This window comes from Sinohyriopsis cumingii, chromosome 10, assembly GCF_028554795.1.
Source record: "Sinohyriopsis cumingii isolate HCF-2022 chromosome 10, ASM2855479v2, whole genome shotgun sequence".
In the NCBI taxonomy this organism is placed as follows: domain Eukaryota; kingdom Metazoa; phylum Mollusca; class Bivalvia; order Unionida; family Unionidae; genus Sinohyriopsis; species Sinohyriopsis cumingii.
Window position 1 is genome coordinate 3,341,684 of NC_142970.1, and position 25,651 is coordinate 3,367,334.

At 35.8% G+C, this 25,651-nt stretch overlaps 1 protein-coding gene across 4 annotated transcripts in view; it reads left to right on the plus strand.

The window, feature by feature from the left end:
* The first annotated feature begins 7,921 nt into the window (after positions 1 to 7,921).
* The window catches only part of LOC149789501 (advillin-like), a 169,852-nt gene continuing 152,122 nt past the window's right edge, over positions 7,922 to 25,651 (plus strand). For 2 of the 4 annotated variants that reach the window (XM_089971531.1, XM_089971537.1), the window contains exon 1: positions 7,922 to 8,040. The gene's annotated coding sequence lies outside the window, so the exon portion shown is untranslated. Of the gene's footprint in view, positions 8,041 to 8,286; positions 8,309 to 8,738; positions 8,760 to 25,651 lie in introns of those variants that run through there. The other 2 variants (XM_089971534.1, XM_089971536.1) reach the window with 2 other exon arrangements.

The following is a 25,651-nucleotide window of genomic DNA, read 5'->3' on the forward strand; positions in this document are numbered from 1 at the left end:
GATTATAAAACGGTTAAGCGAGAAATTAGTGACAATTTTATCTTCTCCTCATATGGCTTCCCCATAAATCTTCTTCTCCTTCTTCTACTTCATCTTCTTCTTCTAACTGTTAAATACAGTCTCCGACAGAAATGTAATATAGGCCTCCAACCAGCGTAAAATAAACCCAAACAATAATGAAACTGATCACAACATAATTTTCGTTTATTTTAGAACAAAGAGGTACGTCGGAGAGAAGACATGTTTATATGACTACATTTAAAACAGATTCACAACATAAAACCATTTTATCTAGTGAAAAGTTATTGTTTTTAAACTTTCTGCATTATTATGCATACGTTACATGTTATGTTAAGTTACATGTTATGTTAACATTACCAGTTTCCATAGCAAGGTCAGCAGAATTCGGCGATTGTACTTTGCAACAGCTAGTGTCGTATTCTGTGCCATCTTGCAAAAAATGAAAATTATAGCCAGAACTAAATAAAAACTAATAAGTTCTAGTAACGACATTGACGCGCACAAAAGCAATGCTAGTTTCCTTAAACAAATATGACTGTCAGTAACATTAGCGGTTATAAACTCTAGTCTGAGAAGAAAGTTCTTTTTATTCTGACATCAGAGTAAATATTAACCGGTTATATATATATATATATATATATATATATATATATATATATATATATATATATATATATATATATATATAGTTATGTATATTTGATTTAATGTAATTGTTTGTTGGTTAGTTAATTTTTTAAAAATTCCATTATATGTTTTTATAGTAATTTAATTTTGTTTACTGGGATTTGACATTTTCCAAAAATAAGTTTGACCTGACTGTTTTTATTTTTTTCTTTCGTAATCACTTAACATTAAAATTTTGTATCTTAATGCTGACCTGGTTCCTGACCTTGATACAGAATTAGAGTTGAAGCAAACAACTTTTTATATATAAAAATTCATTCTTAATGTGGGACTTGAGGTTGTACTGGGTGTACGTGGCTTTATGTAAATAGCCTCTATTTCGAAATTCTGGTTTTACCGGAATTGCGCAGTAGTCAGATTTAATAGTGATGTTTTGAGAAATAATATCAGTCGGCTTTTTAAGCACTTAGACGTCAAGGTGTCTGTTTTGCTGTGACCAGGTGGAGTTAAATTTTAATTTTTCTTCATACTATTTGGATTCTAAGAGATTAATTTTTTCCCGGGGAATATTTAAGTTTTCATACATAATTCTTGCGTAAAGACATTTATTGAAATTTTTTTTCGGAATTCAAAACTGGAATATTATTTTTTGTGGTTCAACAAAGAACTGTAGGTACATCAATACTAAACTGGCTATAGCATATGTCATCACCTTCCATTTCGGATTTCGTCGAGACTCGAACTCAAATTCATTAGAATATTTTATTCATAGGACTTCTAATTTTTAATTATTGGATTATTCATAGATTATTTTTGGATTTGATTACTAAAACCATAAGTTCTTTTCCACATTTTTACCTTCTTTTTCTATGGAAATAAATTATTTATTAAATTTTACAAAGCTTGTAGTCTTCACTTTTTTTTTTCTTGTTACTGTTTATGAGAGCCTAAACACGCAACAAAAGAAATTGGGTTGCTCGTCCTTGGATGTATGAATTTTGGCTTATTAAATCTGACTTCCCCTAGTTTTTGAAATTTTTTAAATCCTAAGTATTAATTTACAATTTTTGAAATCTTTATGAAACCAGCAATACTTTTTACAGTATCTTCAAAGGTAGATACTTATTTTAATTTTTTTACCCAAGAATGGTTGGACGTTTTGAATATAAAAGTACAGCTTAAAAGGTTGGAATTCGAGATGAGACATGTGCGGTTTCAGATAGAAAAGATACAATTTGAGAAAGAAATGATGAAGATGCAAAAAGAGAGGAAAGAGAGTAAAAGAAAATGGCAAATGCAAAGAGAGAAGTATGAAAGAGAATTTCAAATTCGGTTAAAAGAAATAGAGCTGGCAAAAGGAAAACACTCCTCATCTATTGATGCTTTAAGACATATCAAGTTAGTACCTCCTTTCTGGAAAAACAATTAGATCAACACGTTATTTCTAATTGCAAAAAAATTTAAAAATAGGCACCAGAATCAAGACAGACTTATTCCAAATGTTCTTATTTCTAAGAGGTCATAGTCACGGTCATGTATTGAAAGCAATACATTTGTTGGGTCTAATAAACCCCAGTCTGATTTTATTATGGAGAATGATGAACCATTCACATCGATGGGTTCTACATCACTCTTGGGTGATTTGGCCAATCGCATCGCTCTTAAAATAAAAGTTTAAGTGACACATGAGCTTCTCAGAGTCTGTTATTGTCAGGTACTTTGCCTTTTTCTGAGAAGTCTTCTTCTAATGAGAGTGTTCTTATTCCGGGAGTAGAGTGCGGCTTTGTTAATGTTCCTCTCCATGGTGTAAATTTGTCATCAGACTTAGTCTCAGGACCAGTGACAGTCAGAACAGTTGACGGCATTGATTTATTACTAGGCAACGACCTAGCTGGAAACAAGGTTGTGGTTAATCCACTTGTAAATGACAAACCTTGTTTGGATCCGAAAATTGATCCAATTGAAAAAGAATTATTCCCTGACTGATATCCAGCTTGTGTAGTTACCAGAGATATGGCAAAGAAAGCTCTTGAGAATGATGATAAGGAAATTATACCTTTAGCTGACACATGTATTGGTCAGGCTTTTTATGATGTCACTTTCACACCTTGTTTGGATCAATCAGAAGGCATTGATCAAAGTCGTCCGCTTTTAACTACTCCTCTTTATTCTAATCAGGGTGACAAACGACAAATCACTTGTCGTCGAATAGGACAAAGGTTCTGAGATCTCCTGTTTGTTTAAAAGGGCCATTAGTGAAACCGAAGCCACTGAAGTTCCTGTATGTTATTTCATTAAAAATGGAATTCTTATCAGAACAAGTAGACTTCCCGAGGTACCTGCTAGCGAGGATGGTCAGTGAACTATCACATTGTTTTTCCAAAATCTTACAGACAGGAAATACTTAGTCTGTCCCATGAAACTCCTTTGGCTGGTCATTTAGGGATTAATACGACTTATCACAAGATCTTGACTCACTTATATTGGCCAAAAATCAAAAATGATGTTTGTAAATACTGTAGCTCTTGTCATACCTGTCAAATGGTAGGAAAACCCAATCAGAAGATACCTAAGGTCTATCTGCAGCCTATTCCTGCTTTTCACGAACCATATGGTAGATTGTGTTGGTGCCTCACCTAAAACCAAATCAGGTAACCAATACTTGTTGACCATAATGTGTGCGTCAACATCGTTCCCAGACGCAATTCCTTTGATGAATACTAAATCTAAAACCATAGTAAAAGCTTGGATAAAGTCTTTTACTCAATTTGGCCTTCCCAAATCTGTCCAATCGGGTCAACTGAAAATATTTAGGTCTGGAACTTTCCAGCCAATTATGCTTGAATTGGGCATTCAGCGATTCAAGTTAAACGTGAAATTATGGTTTGACAGAACTACTTGAAAAAAGAAATTAAATATTTCCTGGAGAATAATTTCATAGAGCCCAGTAGAAGTGACCGGAGTTACCATGTATACTTGTTCTGAAACCAGATAATACTTTTCCGTACTTGTACTGATTTAAAGGAAGATGAACAGTGTGACAAAAGCATATTAACTTCCATTACCAAGAATCGATGCCTTTATTGATAAGATCGGAAATACCAATGATATCACCAAATTTGACCTCCTGAAAGGATTTTAGCAAATTCCACTAACGGAGAGAGCAAAAGAAATTTCGGCATTCGTGACTCCAGATGGACTTTACCAATACAAAGTAATGCCGTTTGGGATGAACGGGTCGCCAAATACTTTTCAACGTCTAATGAATATGATTACCTCTGGTCTAGATAATTGTGATGCTTATATCGATGACGTCATCATCTACAAGGACACCTGGAAATAACATTTAGCGACAATTCGGAAATTCTTTGACAGACTCACTGATGCAAGTTTGACAATTAATTTATCCAAAAGTGAGTTCTGCCGTGCTAGTGTAAGATTTCTAGGACATATTGTGGGACATGGATAAGTTAAACATATACATGCTAAGGTCAAGGCTATCTCTGAATTATCTGTGACTGTCAGTAAAAAGCAACTAATGCGATTTTTAGGTATGGCTGGATACTATCGGAAATTGTGTTCCAATTTTTCTATAATAGCTGATCCCCTGACAAATTTATTGAGCAAGAAAAACAAGTTCCTTTGGACCGAAAATTGTTGGGAGGCTTTTTATAAGTTAAAAGCCATACTTAAAGTGTGACAATTCTTACAGCTCCAAATTTAAGCCATTCATTTAAACTTTCTGTTGATACATGTGATGTTGGGATGGAGCAGTTTTGATTCAAGACGGTGTTGATCATCTAGTGTGCTTTTTTTCTAAGAAATTAAATAAGTACCAAAGAAAATCTTTCTTTTTCTTCATGGGGGAAGTGTATGTATATTTGATTTAATTTATATTAGATTAGATTTAATTGTTTGTTTGTTAGTTTTAATTTTTTTAAATTCTATTACATGTTATAGTAATGTAATTTTTGTTACTGGAATTTGGCATTTTCCAAAAATTAGTTGGACCTGACTGTTTGTTTCGTAAACACCTAATATTAGAACTTTGAATCTTAGTGCCGACCTAGTTCCTGACACTGATACATAATTAGTAAGAGTTGAAGTAGAAAAACAAAAAATTAAAAATGTTTTTATTCATTATCAGTGCAGGAGGTGTACATGACTTTAGACATGTAAAAAAGCTCTATTTCGAAAATCTGGTTTTACCGGAATTGCGCAGTAGTCAGATTTAATAGTGGTGTTTTGAGAAATAATATCAGTCGGGCTTTTAAGCTCCTAGAAATCAAGGTGTCTGTTTTTGTTATGACCAGTTGGAGTTACATCTTAACTTTTCTTCAGATTATTTGGAATCTAAGAGATTAATTCCTTTCATTTGGAATATTTAATTGCTCATATAGAATTCTTGGACAAAGACTTTTATTAAAATTATTTTGTTACGTATTTAGGCTCGAATAAACAATAAGACAAGAAAGAGTGAAAATAAAACAAGCTTTGAAAAAATATAATTTATTTCCCTGGAATTTTTTTGCAAAAATGAAAGAAGAAAAAATATAATGAACGGTTTTAAGAATCAAATCCAAACATAATCCAAGAATAACACACGCCGATTGGCCTAAAGCGCTCTCCGTTACGGATCACTGCCATCTCACCTCTGTCTGCGTGGGTTCGAGTCTCGGATTTGGCTAATGTGGGTATGTGAGAAAGCTTGCCAGTAGCTTCTCGTGGGTCGGTGGTTCTTTCCGGGGTTTTCCTGGGTTCTTTCTCCGCCATTAATACTGGCCGCCATGTATAGCCTATCGTGTGCTGAAAAATGGCGTTAAACCCCACAACAACAACAACAACAAAATGACCGCGTGCCATGCATGAGCACCTTTAATTGAACTCAGTGGGCGAGGATCCATTAACAAAAAAAAAGCAAAGAAGCAACAGACAACAAGCCCTAGCCCAACTGCTACTCAGGGCACCGCTCCGGTGGCCTAGTGGTTAGTGCGTTCGCCTCGGAAGCAGGAGGTTGAGGGTTCGAACTCAGTGACTTAACAAAAATGGTACTGACAGAAAAAATTGTTCAAGTTACTTTAAAAAAATCCTAATCACACACACACACACACACACTCTACTAGGGCAGCATCAGGTCCAGTCGTAAACCACAACAAATCATCGTACATTTTTACAACTTTAGGGAAGCAAACCTCGTTTACAAACGTGCACGTCACTGCTGGTAAAAATACTACTTTTGATTCGCAACGTGGAATCCGGAATCCTGCCGAAACTAAAGGACAACGGTTGGGGTTTTATTTCACTGACACAAGTCCTCCGAGAAGGCAGGCTCAGCACATTTCATTGGTCAGTTTCAAGTTATATTTGTCTTTAGCTTAAAGCCAAAGCCGAATACAAGATTTTACGCTAAATCCGGACTTGAGTTCTGGTGCTGGAATACATGTGCTGGTGGTAAAATACTGAATTGTATTAGCTACAAAGAACATGTATGATTTTTCGAGAGAGTGAACATCGGGAGGAAATGATGTTAAGGACAATCGTTGTCTTATTTGTGTTCATCTTTTAGAAGGAAAAAAAAGAACAGCTCTTCGTATTAAAAATGCAGACTTTTCTAATAAAATTAGAACCAAATTGCTCTTTTATGAAGCGATGATTTCTTGAAATACTTCTCCTTAATATCCAGAATTCCTAAAGCATGGAAAGATGCCATAAAAAAAACACCTAGTACATAATAATTTTGATAAGCATGAGGATAAAATAACGAACTTGCGAAAACAAGATTCAGTCAAGTTTGTTTATAAAGATCTTTTACAGGAAGCTAAAAGGCAACACACTGCGAAGCAAGAAACTTGGATGCAAGTATTTAATAAAAATATAAGTAGTTAGGAGTGGTCTGATATATATAGCCGGGCAAAATGCTGTACCAAGGATACCAAGTTGATCTCTTTTAACTTTAAATTAATCCATAGAATAATCGCTACTAATGATTTTCTTAAAAGAATTAACATATTTGATGACAACAAATGTACTTTCTGTAAGAGTGAAACTGAAAGTATTGAGCATCTCTTTTATGACTGCAGTATTACTTCACAGTTTTGGTACCGTTTTATTGAAGTTTTTGCACCTTTTTGCCCAAATATTGTACATCTGTCCAAAAAAGAAACATTTTTAGGAAGTGAACAACTGGACAATTTGGGTAATTTTCTGCTTATTTTGGCAAAATATTATATTTATACTTGCAGATTCAATATGAAAAATCCTTCTATTTTTGCTTTTAAGCAAATAGTTGCAATGCATGAGAACATTGAAAAATACACTGCTAAGGTAAATAAAAAAGAGGACCAATTTCTTAAAAAATGGACCTCAACAATGAACATTTAACTTGTCTCTGACTTGATGGTAAATAGGAGCAAAATACTGTAATATCACAAAGGCCATGTCACCTAGATTGTGTGCCATATGCATGTGTATATGTATGTGTGTGTGTGTGTGTTTTCTTTTTTACTTTCTCTGTAGATTATATTTATTATCCCTAGATTATCTGATAACCAGAAATGTTTGATTGTAAGGTGACCCTGGGATGGTTCCCCGACCCACTGGTCAACCTATTACGGGGTTAATAAAAAAAAAATTGCTCTTTTATAACTAGCAATACAAGTCATTTTAAAATTTATGATCAAACTTCTGATCTGACGCCTTAATTATTACATGTACACTTTCCCCAAAGTAATAATTCAAATACAACTGAATAGCTAAGAAATTTCCCCGTGAGTATTTTTATAAATGTTTTATAGATCATTTTATGTTATGTGAGAACAAACATGCATAGCATATACAGGTTCTGAAAGCATGAACAATTTGGCAACACAATGATTAATTGAGATAGCTAATTGACATACCACGTGATTTTAAAGTCTCGTTCACAACAGTGTTAAAAAACATTGACTTTGTTGTCAAGCACAGTGCATAAATTTGATGTTGATGACTGGTAGATCTATTTAATCGACTTGACTCGCTCGATTAGTATTTACTTTCGATGGTAGTTATTCTGACTAAGCAATCCGTAGGGGTAACAACATTCATTATTCGAGACCAAGTTTCTCAAAGTAACTCAACATTTATCATCCCTAAAACGTTTACTCACGTTGGGTTCAGTGATTCATCAATGAATGTGGAGCAGAAGTTAAATTAATATGTAAATAATATATGCTAGCAATTATTTTGGTACACATTCTTTGGCTTTACCGGTAATGTTCATGTTATCAGTACAAAGTCACCATGTGCGCGGAGACGGAACCAATACATAGGCGTGTCGAAGTCTAAAAATAAAAATATAACTCCGCGGCAAGACTGGTTCGATAAGTGTCAAGAGGACTGCAGTGAACAGATTAGGTAAGGCAAAATATCATTTATATATATTACTGGTCGATATATCCTATGTAAAGAATACACAACATATATCTGATATTTTAGAAGGCTCCATTGCAACAAAATGCTAGATTTGAAATAATCCTAAATTTATATTATTGTTAATTATTTGACGTTGCCCGTAATGAAACCCAGGTAAGAATGCGTGTATGTCATCAAGCATCAAGCTGGCGATAATTTCTGCCGTCCAGTTATTACTGCTGTACAGTAAATGTCACACCGAGAATACAGAGTAAGGTTTAAGAAAAGGGTTGAAGAAAGGTTCTTTGGCACAGCCCCCCATTCAAAACTTTAAGGGTACGACAGCTTTAGTTTACGGCATATATGCACCACATGGGCGAGTAGAGTGAACGGAGGGTCAGACGGGAAAATTTTACGGTTATATTTACCAATTTGATTATAAAATACATGTCTACATGTAGATTCGTGATCGTGCATTAATTAACTTTTCGGATAGTATCATCATAAAATCAAGAAGGATCCAGGCAAATTATACTCACAAAATGTCCGCAAGTTTCTAACACAGGGGTTCGTATCTGTGCTTACAAGTTACCTGTCATTCATATCTATATAATAACTAGTTATTATATAGTACATGTGTGAAAGGTCAATTGTAAGCAAGGATAGCAGCCCCTGTGGGTTCTGAGTGTTGTTCTTGATGAAAAGGCAGTATGTTTAGAATGGTAGGTGCGCCAGAGTACTTTTAGCATTGGCTTCTATAATCATAAAATATAAGACGTATCACGTGATATTTTTGTCTTTGTGCTACAAAACATATATAACACGTCATACGTTTTACATTGTATAACTATGGTTTATAGTGTTCTTATTTTTCTGCTTTTACTGTGTGTATGTATGTATGTAGATGGATTCCTTTACTTTCTTTAGACATTTGTATAGGATACTATAAAGCAGTTTTATGAAATACTAAATTGTATAACCTTGTTTAGATTATTAAATGCCCGTTTAAAACACAACTCTACAAAAAAAAAATTAAAAAAATACCACCCAACATGCCCCATAAACAAAACAAAACAGGTTAAATTATCTTGCAAAAGAAAACAAACAAACAAGGAAACAACCTATGAGTATATGTTAAAGTTGAGTAGAAAAAAGGATTGAGAAGTACATACTACTGCCAACATTTACATATTAGATTTTAAAAGATCTATGAAATGTTTTGAATAATATCATGATGTAAAATCTTGATTTTTAAAGGGTTTCCATTTCATTTCACTGCTCCGGTGGCCTATGCGTCCGCCTCAGATGCGGGAAGTCACGGGTTTGAACCACGGCTGAGTCATTCTAAAGGCTTTTAAAAATGGTACTAACAGCTGCCTTGCTTTGGCGCTCAGCATTAAGAGGTTAGTGGTAGGATTGGTCAGCCTGGTGTTAGGATAATGTGACTGGGTGGGACATCATGCTACATGTCTGCGGCATGATGCCTTAGTGCTAGTCATCACTATAAACTGTGAGATTTCAGACATCGTAGCAATATGACTGAAAAATTGTTAAAGCTACATTAAAAATCCAAAACACACACACATTTCATTTCATGGTGGAAAATAATTATAGATCTTGGGGTAATCTGTTCCATGGTGGAATTAGTGAATTTCCACTCATTTGTTCCTTTATCCTAGGTATTTTTCCATGCCAGCAAGAAGGCACAGCATATTATATTATGATGTCCTTGCCTGTTGCCATTTACATTTACCAAACTTTGTAGATGACTTGCACATGGGATCAAAAGGTCAAGGACACTGATTAAAACATGAAACCCCTCCCAAGCTTCCACACAGCAGCATTGGTTTTATGTCACAGATCTGGAGCAGACAATGTGGATGGCTTTGACATGGTATAAGTAGAAGTCTATCATTGTTTGGGGGTCACAGGTCAAGGTCACAGACAGAAAGAAGAAAGTTTCTGCACAAATTTTAGCTGTACCTTCACCAAAGTTTATGGATGGCTTACATTTTGGATGATGAAGAAACTTGTTGATTTTGGTAGGAAAAACTTCAATGATCAAGGGTACTGACTGAAATGTTTTTTCCATGATGTCTTTAGTTTTCTAGACCTTGTACCTAAACTCAAGTTTGTAGAGGGCTTGCGTATAAGGCATGAAACAATGTAGATTTGAGGGTGAAAAGGTAAAATGTTGGGGTCATTGTGGTTTTTGTAGAATAAAATTTGTTTCAAGAGTAAGTCCATTGACCAGATTTTTTGTATCCCTTCACACGTACAGTAAAAAAATAAACCTGTAGATTTGTGGGTTTAAAGGTCTGAGATCATGACCCATGGCAAATCATAGGAGAAAATTCTGGAAATCCATGATCATATACATTGATCTGAAGTTGAAATCATGTAGACCCTTCGGTCAATGTTCTCCAGAGTCAATACACACATAGAGAACATGTATCATACCAGAGTCACAGGCAGAACATGTTATCTTTGTACATATTATACCTACATTATGTGCCATGAAATAAACCTCAAAAACTGCATGATTGTTTAAAAGCTCAATCCCACTGGCAAGGTCTTGTTTTGAAAAAACATGATTTGTAGTAATCAACAACAAAAACAAACATAAAAGCACCAGCTGGGTGTATGCCTGTAATATGTTGTATGTATGAATGGGAAACAGTCCTGCTTGTAGTTCATGTGCAGATATCCTTAAGCAGTTTGCACAGCTATTTGCCACAGAGATAATTTAAAGCTGATAGAGAACTATCCTGGGGGTAGTATAAATAGTGGCAATTATAAGGAAAGATAAAATCAACTACCATTTCATGTATTACTTAATAAAGTTAACTGGCTCACAATAACTCTGGTGATATTAAGTCCAATGAAGACTGCTGCGGGGGAGTCCTTTGGGCTAATTTGCATAGGTAAAGTTGACAAAGTGAGATAACCCAGTTTGCTTGAAATTATAGGTAAATAAAAGAGGTGCATGTTGAAGAACAAATGTTATTATACATCACTGCACTAAAAGAATATTTAAGCCATTGTCATTGGCAACCATGTGAACAGTGGCTATGTTTCTTTTAAGTCTGATTTTTCTCCATGCATAAAACACAAAACATTTTTTCATTAATTGGAATAGTGTTCAAGTGTGACTTATTTTTAAATCAAATGTAATAATGTGAATCCTGGTTAAATTCCAGGGGAAGCATTTCATTCTTTGCAAATACAGCAAGCACCATGTTGAGTTTAGTCATTCTGGGTGTATGCCATACATTGACCAGCAGTATGTACAGTTGGGACAAACTAGAACATATTCAACATGCTGAATTAAACATTCAGATTAGCTTTTTCTTTATTAGTATTTGTTATATTAATCATGTTAAAATACTAACCATTAATGGACCCATACTTTTCAGGGGAGTATAGCCATGAAATAGATTGATGCAAATAGAACAATAAGCACTCTCCATTACCCATGTTCATTTAGGTTGTTTCAAGTACTGTGGTGAGGCATATGTGCACACACACACACACAGACACTGTGGTCAAAAAAGGAAATTTTATGCATGATGTTTGAAAATTTATTTTTTCACACGTACTCACTGTGCACAAGTCACACTGTTAGTGTAACATCTCAGATTTAGAAGGCAATGTATTTGCTCCATGTAGGAAAAGCAGTCATGTTCATGCAGCAGAGATGGTATTTGCCTTTATGCCATTGTGTTGTAGCTGTTTTGGGGTTTAATGCCATTTTTCAGCACATGATAGGTTATACATGGTGGCTATTATATCTGATGGGGGAAGAACCTAGAAAAATTGCAGGAAGAGCCACCAACCCATGGGAAGTTACTGGCAAGCTTTCTCATACACTCATGCTGGTTGAGCCTGAGACTAAATCCCATAAAGAGAAGGTGAGATGTCAGTTACATGTGAAGGTGAGTGCCTTAGACCACTTGGCTACCTGGAGCTCCTATGCCAATGTAACATGCATTGTTTGATAATTTCAGCTATTTGCCAGTGAATTAGAGTATCACTGATGGAAATTTTACCTCATTGGGGTGATCCAGTATTTACAGTACAGACTTGTCTGCAGGAATACATTACATTAAGTTCTGATTGGTGGTTATTGTTTACCCAGGATTGGAACATCAAAAACCACCAATTGGAGTTCGATGTAATATATTTCAGTGATTGACACACCAGAAGTGTAGCGATCCAGTTAGACCCAAGTAGACAAGATATGAATCAACAGAGGAACATCATGTAAACGTGATTGTTAATTGATGAGTTAAGTACTTGGGGAACACATTTGGAATGCCTCTTGTTATTTTGAACATGCATTTAGGATGAGATGATTAGCATAAAATCAGGTTGGGGGGTCGGGGTGGGAAGTATTAACCATGTCACCTTGTGTTACCAGTAATTTGTAGAAGGCAAATGGGTTTTGTCACTAGGTTTTTGTTTTTAATGCATTTGGTGGTGATATCCATCTCAGACATATGTCTCCATTTCAAAAGAAAAAGGTAAACGGCAAATAATTATTCATGTCTGCTGCATATTAAAGTAACTTGTATAGGGTAGGTGTCATTTTGTAGTGATTCTTCACCGCTTGTATTGATATATGTATCAGTGTGGCAAACATAGCCATGTATCGGTGTATTGATGAAACATTTCACCGCTATTAAAATCTGATGCAATCCTTTTATTTCATAAAAGTCAGTAATGCAGTTATCAGCTTCTTTTTAATAGTACATATATAGATCAGCTGACCGGACTTTGCAGTAGAATCTTTTAATAGTACATACAGAGATCAGCTGACCGGACTTTGCAATAGAATCTTTTAATAGTACATACATAGATCAGTCGACCAGACTTTGCAATAGAATCTTTTAATAGTACATACATAGATCAGCTGACCGGACTTTGCAATAGAATGTTTTAAGTTCTAGAAGTGAAGAGTTGGCTGTTATAATACAGCTTACTACTAGCTATTTTAGCTGTGTGCAAGCACATCATCAGCAGCTTAGATTGCACTTTGTACACATGACTTTTTCTCTCCTGTGCCCTATTGAAAACTGTTAGAAATCCATCTTTACTCAGGAAGCCCACTCCCAAACTTGGTTTAGGAGGAATTAGTTACCATGTACCTTGTCCTGGTAACGATTACATTTTATATATATTGCTGCAGTATACATCTTGTTTATTGGATAAGGCCAATGTCTGTTTAATTGGTTTAAGTTAAAACAATTACAAGTTTGAATGTGAGCTTCCTATGGTTTTGCTGAAATTTGGGCATTTTATAGCTGGATAAAAGGTTAGTTTATGCAGAAATATCATGCATTTATTAGTATGACAAATTCTTTGTTGAAATTTAATTCAGTTTGGTCACATGTCTGTGGGTGATTTTGATTAAGAACAAGTGATTTCTTAGAAAATATTTGACATATTCCCCTTGATAAATGGAACCGATAATCAAGATTCTGTCCTGTATTGTCCATGTTCAGCACTAAAGGAACAGTTATGTTTGTACTGAGTTTAAAGGTAAACAAGGAAAATAACACCTATTTTTATTTGAGTTATTGTTTGAATCCTTAAGAATGTTACTCGAGACCCCTATGTGTCATTTTACTGTGTTCTCAATACAGCTTGGTTGGGAGTGGTAGGTACAGTTAATACAACAATGAAAACCAGATGGTTGTTATACATATATTAACATCTGTGTATATTGAGATTTAATACATTTTAGGAATGTTCAGGTAGGAAAATTTGGTGTTTGTTTCAGCTCTATCGTCTGCACAGTGGCATACCATGTCATATAAAATTACACCAATATCAACCAGTATGAATTCCAATTACACTACTATCAACCAGTATGAATTCCAATTACACTACTATCAACCAGTATGAATTCCAATTACACTACTATCAACCAGTATGAATTCCAATTACACTACTATCAACCAGTATGAATTCCAATTACACTACTATCAACCAGTATGAATTCCAATTACACTACTATCAACCAGTATGAATTCCAATTACACTACTATCAACCAATAGGAGTTCCAATTACACTACTATCAACCAATATGAATTCCAATTACACAACTATCAACCAATATGAGTGCCAATTACACTACTATCAACCAATATGAATTCCAATTACACTACTATCAACCAATATGAATTCCAATTACACTACTATCAACCAGTGTGAATTCAGTTACACCAATATCAACCAATATGAGTGCCAGTTACACCAGTATCAGTATGAATACCAAGTAAATATTGAAAATTTCAGAAAGATTGGTTTGAAAATTGATGATGCCCAGTTTTATTTGTATAGGATATATAGTGTCAGATGACACGGTTGTCAAGGACAATAGTATTATGCTATATAGAATCTGTGACTATTTATGCCAAAATGTTTTGGAAACGTAATGACTTGTTTTCATGAATGTTATATTTTCAAGCTTAAATTTATGCAAGAAAACGTATTTCTATACTATTTATGCAGTGGATAAACACACAGAAGTATAATATTTAATGATGGGAACTTGTAGTTGGTTCACATTAGCCAATAACAGTTGTCATTCTGTACACATTGAATAATTACATGAAATGCAGAGTTGAAGGATGTGAAATCACATTATAATTGGTTTGCCAATAACAGTGTTTACTCTTTACATGGTAAAAATCACATCATAGTAAAACTGGTTTACGTAATCTAATAATGAACATTAAGTGAAATAATGAAAATAATGAATAGTTGATAAAACTAATTTCAAGCAGTTTATTGGGATCAATGATATACTCACATTATTTGATGGATGTCATTATATTAAGGGACTTTATATTGAGGCCTTATTGTACAGGTATAAATTTGTATTTCTGGAAAGTCAGTCACCCATTGATGACCTGTTTGAACTTCAGTTGATCTGATGTTCATTGAAGGTGAAAACATCGTAATCTGTAGAACTCTGGGTTGTAATGATAAAATATGCATTTATGATCCGTGAAGAAATTCTAGGGGCAATACACCTGAAAGTCTTGTACTTTTAGCTTGACTGTGTAGGTCAGCCTTTATTGTTGTGGTGATGTGAGAGGTGCATGTATTGTTGTGATGATGTGAGAGGTGCATGTATTGTTGTGGTGATGTGAGAGGTGCATGTATTGTTGTGATGATGTGACAGGTGCATGTATTGTTGTGATGATGTGACAGGTGCATGTATTGTTGTGATGATGTGAGAGGTGCATGTATTGTTGTGATGATGTGACAGGTGCATGTATTGTTGTGGTGATGTGACAGGTGCCTGTAATGTTGTGATGATGTGACAGGTGCATGTATTGTTGTGATGATGTGAGAGGTGCATGTATTGTTGTGATGATGTGAGAGGTGCATGTATTGTTGTGATGATGTGACAGGTGCATGTATTGTTGTGATGATGTGACAGGTGCATGTATTGTTGTGATGATGTGACAGGTGCATGTATTGTTGTGATGATGTGAGATGCATGTATTGTTGACATCTGCATGAGACAGATTTAGCTTGGGACTATTTTGTTTAGCAGAACAACAGTCGTTATATACAGGATTCATCATGACCAGGGGGCATAACTCATTGCCTGGTGTAGATGTGAAGGTCATGGTGACCATATGAATGCTGATTTTTTACCATGGTGACCATATGAATGCTGATTTTTACCACAATGGATCATATTTCATGCACAAGTTAGGTTATGATTTTATTGGGAATGGTTTCATTGTTTATACCGAGTCTTTCTTTACTTATGCTTTATTATCATGCATATGTCTTTTTTTAATATTTTTTTTTATCATGTCCAAGTATGGTACTCAGCAAAAAACCCAAGTATTGTAGGTCTCCATAGGATTTTCAGCTATATAGACATAGGTCTTGATAATTTTGTAAAAATTGGATGTCCAATAAATGGAGCCAGGAGAAGAAAAATGTAGTAAATACCTATCCTTTTTGTTTAAATATTGACCTGCATTCAAGTCAACCCCGGATTTAAATTGGGGAGTGTGTGTGTGTAAGATTTTGGATTTTTAATGTAGCTTTAAAAAATAAATCAATCATATAACTATGATGTCTGCAGTGTGGCAGTTTATAGTGGTGTCTAGCACTGGGACATCATGACGCAGACATGTAGCATGATGTCCCACCCAGTCACAATATCCTGACACCAGGCCAACCAGTCCTAACACTAACCTCTTAATGCTGAGTGCCAAGTTAGGCAGATGTTAGTACCATTTATGTAAGTCTTTGCTATGACTCTGCCAGGGATCAAACCCATGAACTCCTGCAGCCGAGGTGGGCGCTCTAACCACTAGGCCATTAGGGCGGTTGATATAAATTGGTAAAATAGTTATATCACTATGACCCTTTTAATTAATTGGGGTGCATTTTACCATAAAAATTGGTAGGAAAAACAGGTTACACTAGGATGATATTGTAAATGTGTCTTCTGTTGGACAGTAAACATGTATCATACTAGTCCATCTGTAAGCAACATAGATTCTGATCTGTCATCTCATGAGGTGCTGACAGATCAGGGTCTGTGTTGTTCTACTGACAATATATTACAAACTACATAGATCTATATCTGCCAGTGCATTGTGTGATGACAGATCTGGGTCTTTGTTGTTCTACTGATGATATATTACAAACTACATAGATCAATATTTAACAGTGCATTGTGTAATGACAGATCTGGGTCTGTGTTGTTCTACTGATGATATATTACAAACTACATAGATCTAGATTTACCAGTGCATTGTGTGATGACAGGTCTGGTCTTTGTTGTTCTACTGATGATATTTTACAAACTACATAGATCTAGATTTACCAGTGCATTGTGTGATGACAGATCTGGGTCTGTGTTGTTCAGCTGATGATATATTACAAACTAAATAGATCTGGATTTAACAGTGCATTGTGTTATGACAGATCTGGGTCTGTGCAGTTTGCAGTTGGACTCTTAAGTAAGTATACATGTATATGGTATGCTGGAATAGCTGGATGTTTTTCTGACATATTTTACCTAATTTTGATGGAAACTACAAACTATATATTTGGCTTGAAGCAGAAGAGTTTGTTTTCTTACATCGTCTTAGTCTAAGTAGTACTAATTCTTTGTTAACCTTAATGAACTTCTTTTTAAAGTTCACTCAAAAGTATATCAGAAAAAAATGGATTTGGTATGATTTTAAAAGGGTAGGTTGAGATACTGGTTCATTGTTGTATGAAACAAAGAGTTATGCTAAAATTATGAGTATAACCAGGGGCGGATTAAGGCTCACTGGTGCCCTAAGCACTGACAAATCTTGGTACCCCCCTCCTTTCCACGCTGACCAACAGAGGTCAGAGTGCACTGCGCTAGCAGTGCTCCTTGTGGTACACCTGGGAAGATAACCCTAGGGTGCACCGTGATCAAGAAACAGAACATTATGATCAATTTGCACTAGATTTATCAATTTTTTTTACAAATCTTCATTCGTTTTTTTTCTTTTCACCCTTTTCTCAACTTTGTGGTGCCCCCTTTGGCCCTGGTGCCCTAAGCACATGCTTAGTCTGCTTAATGGTTAATACGCCCCTGAGTATAACTAAGAAACAAGTTCATATTTTAATATGGCATGCATGTAAGCTTACCCAATCTTCGTGATCATAATTTGGAAAAGAATCTTGATGTAAACTACTAAAAATTGTGATGTACACTACCAAAAATCTTGATGTACATTACAAAAAAAAATCTTGATGTACACTACAAAAAATCTTTGGGGGCCCTGAGTGGTCTAAAGTGCTCTTCGTTATGGATCACTGCCATCTCACCTCTGTCTGAGTGGGTTTGAGTCTTGGATTCGGCCAATGTGGGTATGTGAGAAAGCTTGCCAGTAGCTTCTCGTAGGTCAGTGGTTCTTTCCGGGGTTTTCCTGGGTTCTTCCTTCACCATTAATACAGCCCATCATATATAACCTTTCATGTGCTGAAAATGGCATTAAACCCTACGACGACAACAACAACAAATCTTGATGTATATTACAAAACTTGATGTACACTACAAAAAAGTGTTTTGTTGTCTGTCTAAGAAACTGTGCATTATTTAAAATTTATTTCTTTTTAAACTAGGAGCACATTGCATAACAGAAAAATGGGTTGCTGTTCTCTACATGTATTTTTCAGGTTGACATAATTGGTAAATATGTTAACGCTAAGTAGCATTTCTATCCCATGACAACCATGTTTTAAAAATCTTGCACATGTATTTTCAGTTACAGGTGAAATCCGTATAGGAAATGTTGATTAGTGCTTTGTGATTTTGGGGGTTTAATGTTAAGCTACTGGCAGGTATTTCACCCACCCACATTGGTTGAAGTTTGACATGAGCAGAGGTGAGAAGTTATTCATCTGTAAAGGTGAACCCTTTGACCATCCTACCACCATCCCAACCAAGAATGTTGAGATGGTCTTGTTTGAAGCCTTTCAAGGACACAATCCTTTTTTGACACCTCTTAGCCCCTTCCCAGCAAACATAGCTTATGAGTTAGAACTTAGAAGTGACACCCTGTTTTTCTGATGATGTATATCTTGCATAGTTTGTGTTGGTGTATGATAGAAATGTCGAATATTATAAATTTTGACGGGTTGCTCTTTTTTTTGCTCATCAAATGATTTTAGTTTCTTTTATCCCATAAGCTGTTGGAAAATAGACACACTCCCTTCTCCTAGCCTTGATTGGTTTTGGATCTGGTTTCTGTATATCCCTTGGCTTGGAGCTTTTGGTCTGTATTCCTTCTTCGTTGAACTATTTAGTTCAGGAGTCAGTTTTCAGCCCGTATTCCCTTGTTTTTTGTTGCAAAAAGTGATTTTGCCAAAGTCTATTTGTCCTGTGTTTGTAAATTGTGTGTGAAATGATTGGTTTTGCATTTGTTTGTGTTAGGACTGGAGCTATCTGGATCAAATCATGTGATAGTCTGGAATATCTAAATACTCCTATCTGAATAGTGAAAATAAAGAGTTATGCCAAAAATATGAAATAAATAAAGTGTCTACATGTTGTGGTCTGTTTTGTGTATGCTTGTATTTGCATTGTATTTAGTGGGTACTTGATTTGGGTTATTTTATATTGAGGGAAAGGTTTTCCATTGTTTTTTTTCTCTCCCTATTATTTATTAATCACAGATCTATGTATACCATTGCATTTTGACTGTAACCTGGGTCATTTAATACTGTGTCCATACTGGAAACCAAATGAAAGCATTTGGAAACTTAGGCTTAGTACCTATCTTATAAATGTTTTTACATTGGAATGGGGGAGGAATACTGGTAGGTCAGAGCAAGATTACATACTGAGGGAGGTAACACCCAGACAAATTTAAATGCCCTTCAGGTACTAGTCTGGGATGTTAATATCAAGACCCTTGGTAACCCCAGCTAGAACTCCTTAGTCACCCCTCCCTTTGGTAGCCCCAGTCAGAACTTCTTCATCTTGTAGCTCATTACAGCTTAATCAACTGACAGATCTGTGTTGGTCAGTGATGGACACTTGTCATGTGATCTGTCATACTTGATTGACCTTAAGTAAATACCTGCTCTTTGTATTGGAGTATTCAATTAATTTCCTTTAATTGGGTGTAATAAGACTTATCCATGAGAGTTTCTTCCAATTGGGTGTAATAACACTTATCCATGAGAGTTGCCTCAGTTGTGTGTAATAACGCTTATCCATGGGAGTTGCCTCAGTTGGGTGTAATAACACTTATCCATGGGAGTAGCCTCAGTTGGGTGTAACAACACTTATCCATGGGAGTTGCCTCAGTTGGGTGTAACAACACTTATCCATGGGAGTTGCCTCAGTTGGGTGTAACAACACTTATCCATGGGAGTTGCCTCAGTTGGGTGTAACAACAATTATCCATGGGAGTTGCCTCAGTTGGGTGTAATAACACTTATCCATGGGAGTTGCCTCAGTTGGGTGTAATAACACTTATCCATGGGAGTAGCCTCACTTGGGTGTAACAACACTTATCCATGGGAGTTGCCTCAGTTGGGTGTAACAACACTTATCCATGGGAGTTGCCTCAGTTGGGTGGAACAACACTTATCCATGGAAGTTGCCTCAGTTGGGTGTAACAACACTTATCCATGGGAGTTGCCTCAGTTGGGTGTAACAACACTTATCCATGGGAGTTGCCTCAGTTGGGTGTAACAACACTTATCCATGGGAGTTGCCTCAGTTGGGTGTAACAACACTTATCCATGGGAGTTGCCTCAGTTGGGTGTAACAACAGTTATCCATGGGAGTTGCCTCAGTTGGGTGTAATAACTCTTATCCATGGGAGTTGCAAGATTTTGGGTATTGCGTCGATTGACCATGTAACCAATAAAGAGGTCCACAATAGGATCTATGGAGCCATCAGACCATCTAAAGACCTCCTGACAGCTTTGAAAAATGCAAACTGAAGTGGTACATTCATGTCTTGTGATCATCTGGACTGGCAAAAACAGTTTTTCAAGACACAGTGAGAGTGTGCAGACAAAGATGCAGTCAGAAAAGGAGGTGGGAAGACAACATTAAAGAGGGGACAGGCATGGGGTTTGGAGATTCCCAAATGGCAGTGGAGAATAGGGAAAGATGGAGATAATTGGTGGTGAAATCATCTGTGGTGCCCTAACAACCTCTTGGGTTATGGGATTGATGATAATAATGCTAATGTTGAGAGCTGCAAGGCTCAGTGGTTACGGCAGGAGTTATAACCAGAAAGGTGCAGGTTAATTTCCCACATGGATTTGATTACTGTGGTGTGATTGGGCAAGGTACTTTACTTGTCTTTGCATGATATGACCTTCAAAGTGTTGCAGTGCCATTATGCACTAAAATCAAACCAAACTTATTTATGACCAGGAAAAATACCATCTCTTGACAGGCTCAAGTACCTTGTATAGGTTACAAGATGGCAGACAGTAGCACTTAATGTATAATGTCTAAATGATTCCATCCTCATGACCACCAGCATCCCTTTTTGCTGGCTGAGGGAAGTAGAGTAGTCACAATTCTAGGACAAAAGCCCCCCTAGGACAGAAGCCCCTTGATGGGTGGGACAAAAGCCCCCCAAGACAGAAGCCCCTTGATGGGTGGACAAAAGCCACTCAGGGGGAGGAAAAAAGCCAGTTGATCTTTGATATTTACAGTATTATGCATTCTCATTTTTATATATTAACTGTTTATGCATTTGATGGAGATTTGATTTATTTATTGTAACTATATTTATTATGGTGCACAATGGTCTTTCTTGCATCCTTTATTAGTGTAATCTGTATCTTGTGTAATGACAACAAAACGATTTAATACAAGTATTTATACATTTTTCTTTTGATACAATATGGGAATATTTTCATCTATATCAACCACAATAATCAAATTTATTGAACCCATCTCACACTAGGCTACAAATCATCACTATGCAAATTATTTAGAAGTATATTCATAGGATTATTTTAATACCTAATTAAACCCACAAAATCCTGCAAATGTCTTCAATGCAAAATCATATGGTTTCAAAAAATGTAGCTGTATGTAGATAAAAGAAAATAAAACTATATTGCATAGTATTAGTTTGCTATTGTCGGGTGTTATTGGAACAAAAGTACTCCTACATAATACCTTTTGTTACTTTCACAATCAGTTGCAGTTCATTGTGCAGTTCGGTTCATTACACCTTTTTCTCATACAAAGACATTTATCCACTTCAACTTGGATAACTGCAATTTTAAATAGTTAACTGTTTAAACATGCCTTAGTGTAGAATTTTATAATTAAAATATTAAGCATGTAATAAGATTCTATCTGAACAATTATTTTAATCAAACACTCAGTTATTGCATGATAAAATTGCTGTGATTCATAGCAAATAATTACAACAATGAAAACCATAATATTTATTTATGTCAAGACATATAAACATGGGTGGGGTGGGGTTTTGTCCTCCCTTGAGTGTCTTGCCTTAGGGGCTTTTGTCATTCCCTTTTCAGGGGGATGCTTTTGTCCATAATCCATAGTCACAGTGTCACTGAAAGCAGCAAAAGAATGGATGTACATGTATGTATGACTTCTGTATTCTATCACATATTGACACCAAACATGCAATCTATTTGCTTGAAGCTGGCAGCTGGTAAAACTTGCCCATTAGTTTATAAAACTTGACTAACATCCAGTAAAACTTGCCTAACAGTTTATAAAACTTGCCTAAGAGCCAGTAAAACTTGTATAACAGCCAGTAAAACTTGCCTAAATATATTTTGTTAATTTTGGATTATTGTTATGGAGTCTTTATATTCATGGCTAAGCTACCATGACACCCCCCAAAAAAAAACCATGGTACTTCTTGTTTGCATGAAATCTCCTCCAAAACAAGGTACCGCTTGTTGGCATGAAATCTCCCCAAAACATGGCACCTCTTGTTGGCATGATATCTCCCCAAAACATGGTCCCTCTTGTTAGCATGAAGTACCCCCAAACATGGTACCTCTTGTTAGCACAAAATCCCCAAAACATGGCACCTCTTGTTGGCATGAAATCCCTAAAACATGGTACATTTTGTCAGCATGAAATCTCCCCAAAACTTGGTACATTTTGTTAGCATGAAATCCCCAAAACATGGTACATTTTGTTAGCATGAAATCCCCAAAACATGGTACCTGTTGTTAGCATGAAATTCCCCAAATCGTAGTATCTCTTGTTGGAATGAAATCTCCCCAAAACATGGCACCTCTTGTTAGCATGAAATTCCCCAAAACATGGTACCTCAGTTGGCATGAATCTCCCCAAAATATGGTACCTCTTGTTCACCTGCTCCAAATGTATTAACAGTAATAGTTAAATGTACATGTGGAAAAGTGAACTGGGTGCTGACATTTTTTCATTCTCATGCTGATTTTGTATAATAATAGCTTTTCACCTGTATCTGTTAGTCATCAGTACATTCTAATTTTCAACTATTGTCAGCTTTATCCTTACTTGTATACACACATACAGGCCTGCTGGAATATTGTAAAATTAAGATAGAACAAGATGAGTAGATTCTTTTCAGTGGGCTGTTGGGTGGTGTCTATACAGTTAGTTTCGATACTTACTAGTGAACAATAAAATTTGCCAGGTTTGTGGTCAAAATCATTGTCACATCACTGGAGCATAAAACTGCCAAGCTTCAAATTACCATGCCTTTCACTATGAATGTAGTCCTAGTTTGTCTGTAAAGTGCCCTGACTAAATTCATGATAATATTCATGTATAGCACCCCCTCCCCACCTACCCATGTGTTGTTCCTAAAATACTTGTTAAGTACATTCAGCCCACCCCACCCCGTTATGAAGTGCTATTTGGGTTTGGTGATAATCAGATTCTAAATTTTGTCAGAGAAACCTTTTGAGTTTTGGCTTCATTGGGTTTGGTGAGATAAATCTTCGGAATCTTGAGTGATTTTGTTTGATTAACCTTCTGAATTTGCTTTGATTTTGTTTGAATAACCTTCAGAATTTGTCTTAACTTAGAATAATCTCAGAATTTGCATTAATTTTGTCAGAAACACCTTGTAAATTTAGCCTTCATTTTGTCACAGTAGTCTTGTGATTTTAGCCTTTGAAATTTTTGAATAACCTTGTAAGTTTGCCTTGATTTTGTCTGAATAACCTGAATTAGCCTTGATTATATCTGAATAGCATGAATTAGCCTCGATTTGGTCAGAATAACCTGAATTTGCCTCGATTTGGTCTGAATAACCTGAATTAGCCTTGATTTTGTCTGAATAACCTGAATTAGCCTTGATTTTGTCTGAATAACCTGAATTTGCCTTGATTTGGTCAGATAAACCTGAATTAGCCTTGATTTTGTCTGAATAACCTGAAATTGCCTCGATTTGGTCTGAATAACCTGAATTAGCCTTGATTTTGACTGAATAACCTGAAATTGCCTCGATTTGGTCTGAATAACCTGAATTAGCCTTGATTTTGTCTGAATAACCTGACTTTGCCTCGATTTGGTCAGAAAAACCTGAATTTGCCTTGATTTGGTCTGAATAACCTGAATTTACCTCGATTTGGTCTGAATAACCTGAATTAGCCTTGATTTTGTCTGAATAACCTGAATTTGCCTCGATTATATCTGAATAGCATGAATTAGCCTCGATTTGGTCAGAATAACCTGAATTTGCCTCGATTTGGTCTGAATAACCTGAATTAGCCTTGATTTTGTCTGAATAACCTGAATTAGCCTTGATTTTGTCTGAATAACCTGAATTTGCCTTGATTTGGTCAAATAACCTGAATTAGCCTTGATTTTGTCAGAATAACCTGACTTTGCCTCGATTTGGTCAGAAAAACCTGAATTTGCCTTGATTTGGTCTGAATAACCTGAATTTACCTCGATTTGGTCTGAATAACCTGAATTAGCCTTGATTTTGTCTGAATAACCTGAATTTGCCTTGCTTTGGTCAGAAAAACCTGAATTTGCCTTGATTTTGTCTGAATAACATGAATTTGCCTTGATTTTTTTCTGTTAACCTTCTGAGTTGCCTTCTTGTTTTAATGTTTCTTTTCAAATGTTGTGAATTCATTGATTTAATTTGTGTGTCTGTTTTATTCCATCGATGCTATAAACATTGACTTTTAAGTCCTAGTGAACATTTCTTCTTTATACAGAAGCTACACATAACATTCTTCAGTCCAGGTGGGAGCTATGATTGCTCTGTAATGGTAAAGCATCGGACTTGTAATCCAAAAGTTGCAAGTTTGATACCCACCTCATACAAGCTGATTCAGCTGCCCCCTTGGGAGGGGTATTTAGCTCCCATTTCCTGTGCATGATGTGGCCAATATGTTGAAAGTGATGCCTTTATCACAACACCATACAGATTTACACCAAGAAAAATAGTTCAATTCATAGTGACTCAGATGTCTGAATTTTTAATTAATTTTGGGCAAATTTCAGACAGTATTCAGATTTGTAGAGGACTTATTGAGACACCTGTATAAATGTAAATGACATCATTCAGACAGATTTCAACAGTATGTGTTCAGATTTTATTTTTAAAGGATTCAGTTCAGATATTTTCAGAAAGCATTCAGGCATAATTAAGATAAATTAAAAACATATTTAAGAATTAATATGAATTGTTTAGCCTTGTTTGGCCTTACAAATAAATGATCATCTTTTGGTTGGTTGGTTACTTATGGGAACACTATTTTTCATCGCATGATGGGCTATACATGGTGGCCAGTATAATTAGTGGAGGATTCAGAACCAGGGAAGAACTGGACAGTCACGTTAGTGATTTGCATAGGTGAGCACCTTAGACCACTCAGGCAGATCACCTTTTGGGAATAAGATCCTATTTAAATACAACATCCCCTCTTCCTCAATAATGTTTCTCTAGATCAGGGGTGCACAACCTGTGGCCCACGGGCCAGATCCGTCCCATGAACGTGTTCTGTCTGGCCCTCAGGGCAAATTAAAACAGTACAGAAATCTGGTCCATGAACAGTAATTATATTAAAGAAATAAGTGTTTGCGTCCCTCGAGTGGTCTTAGAAAATGCAATG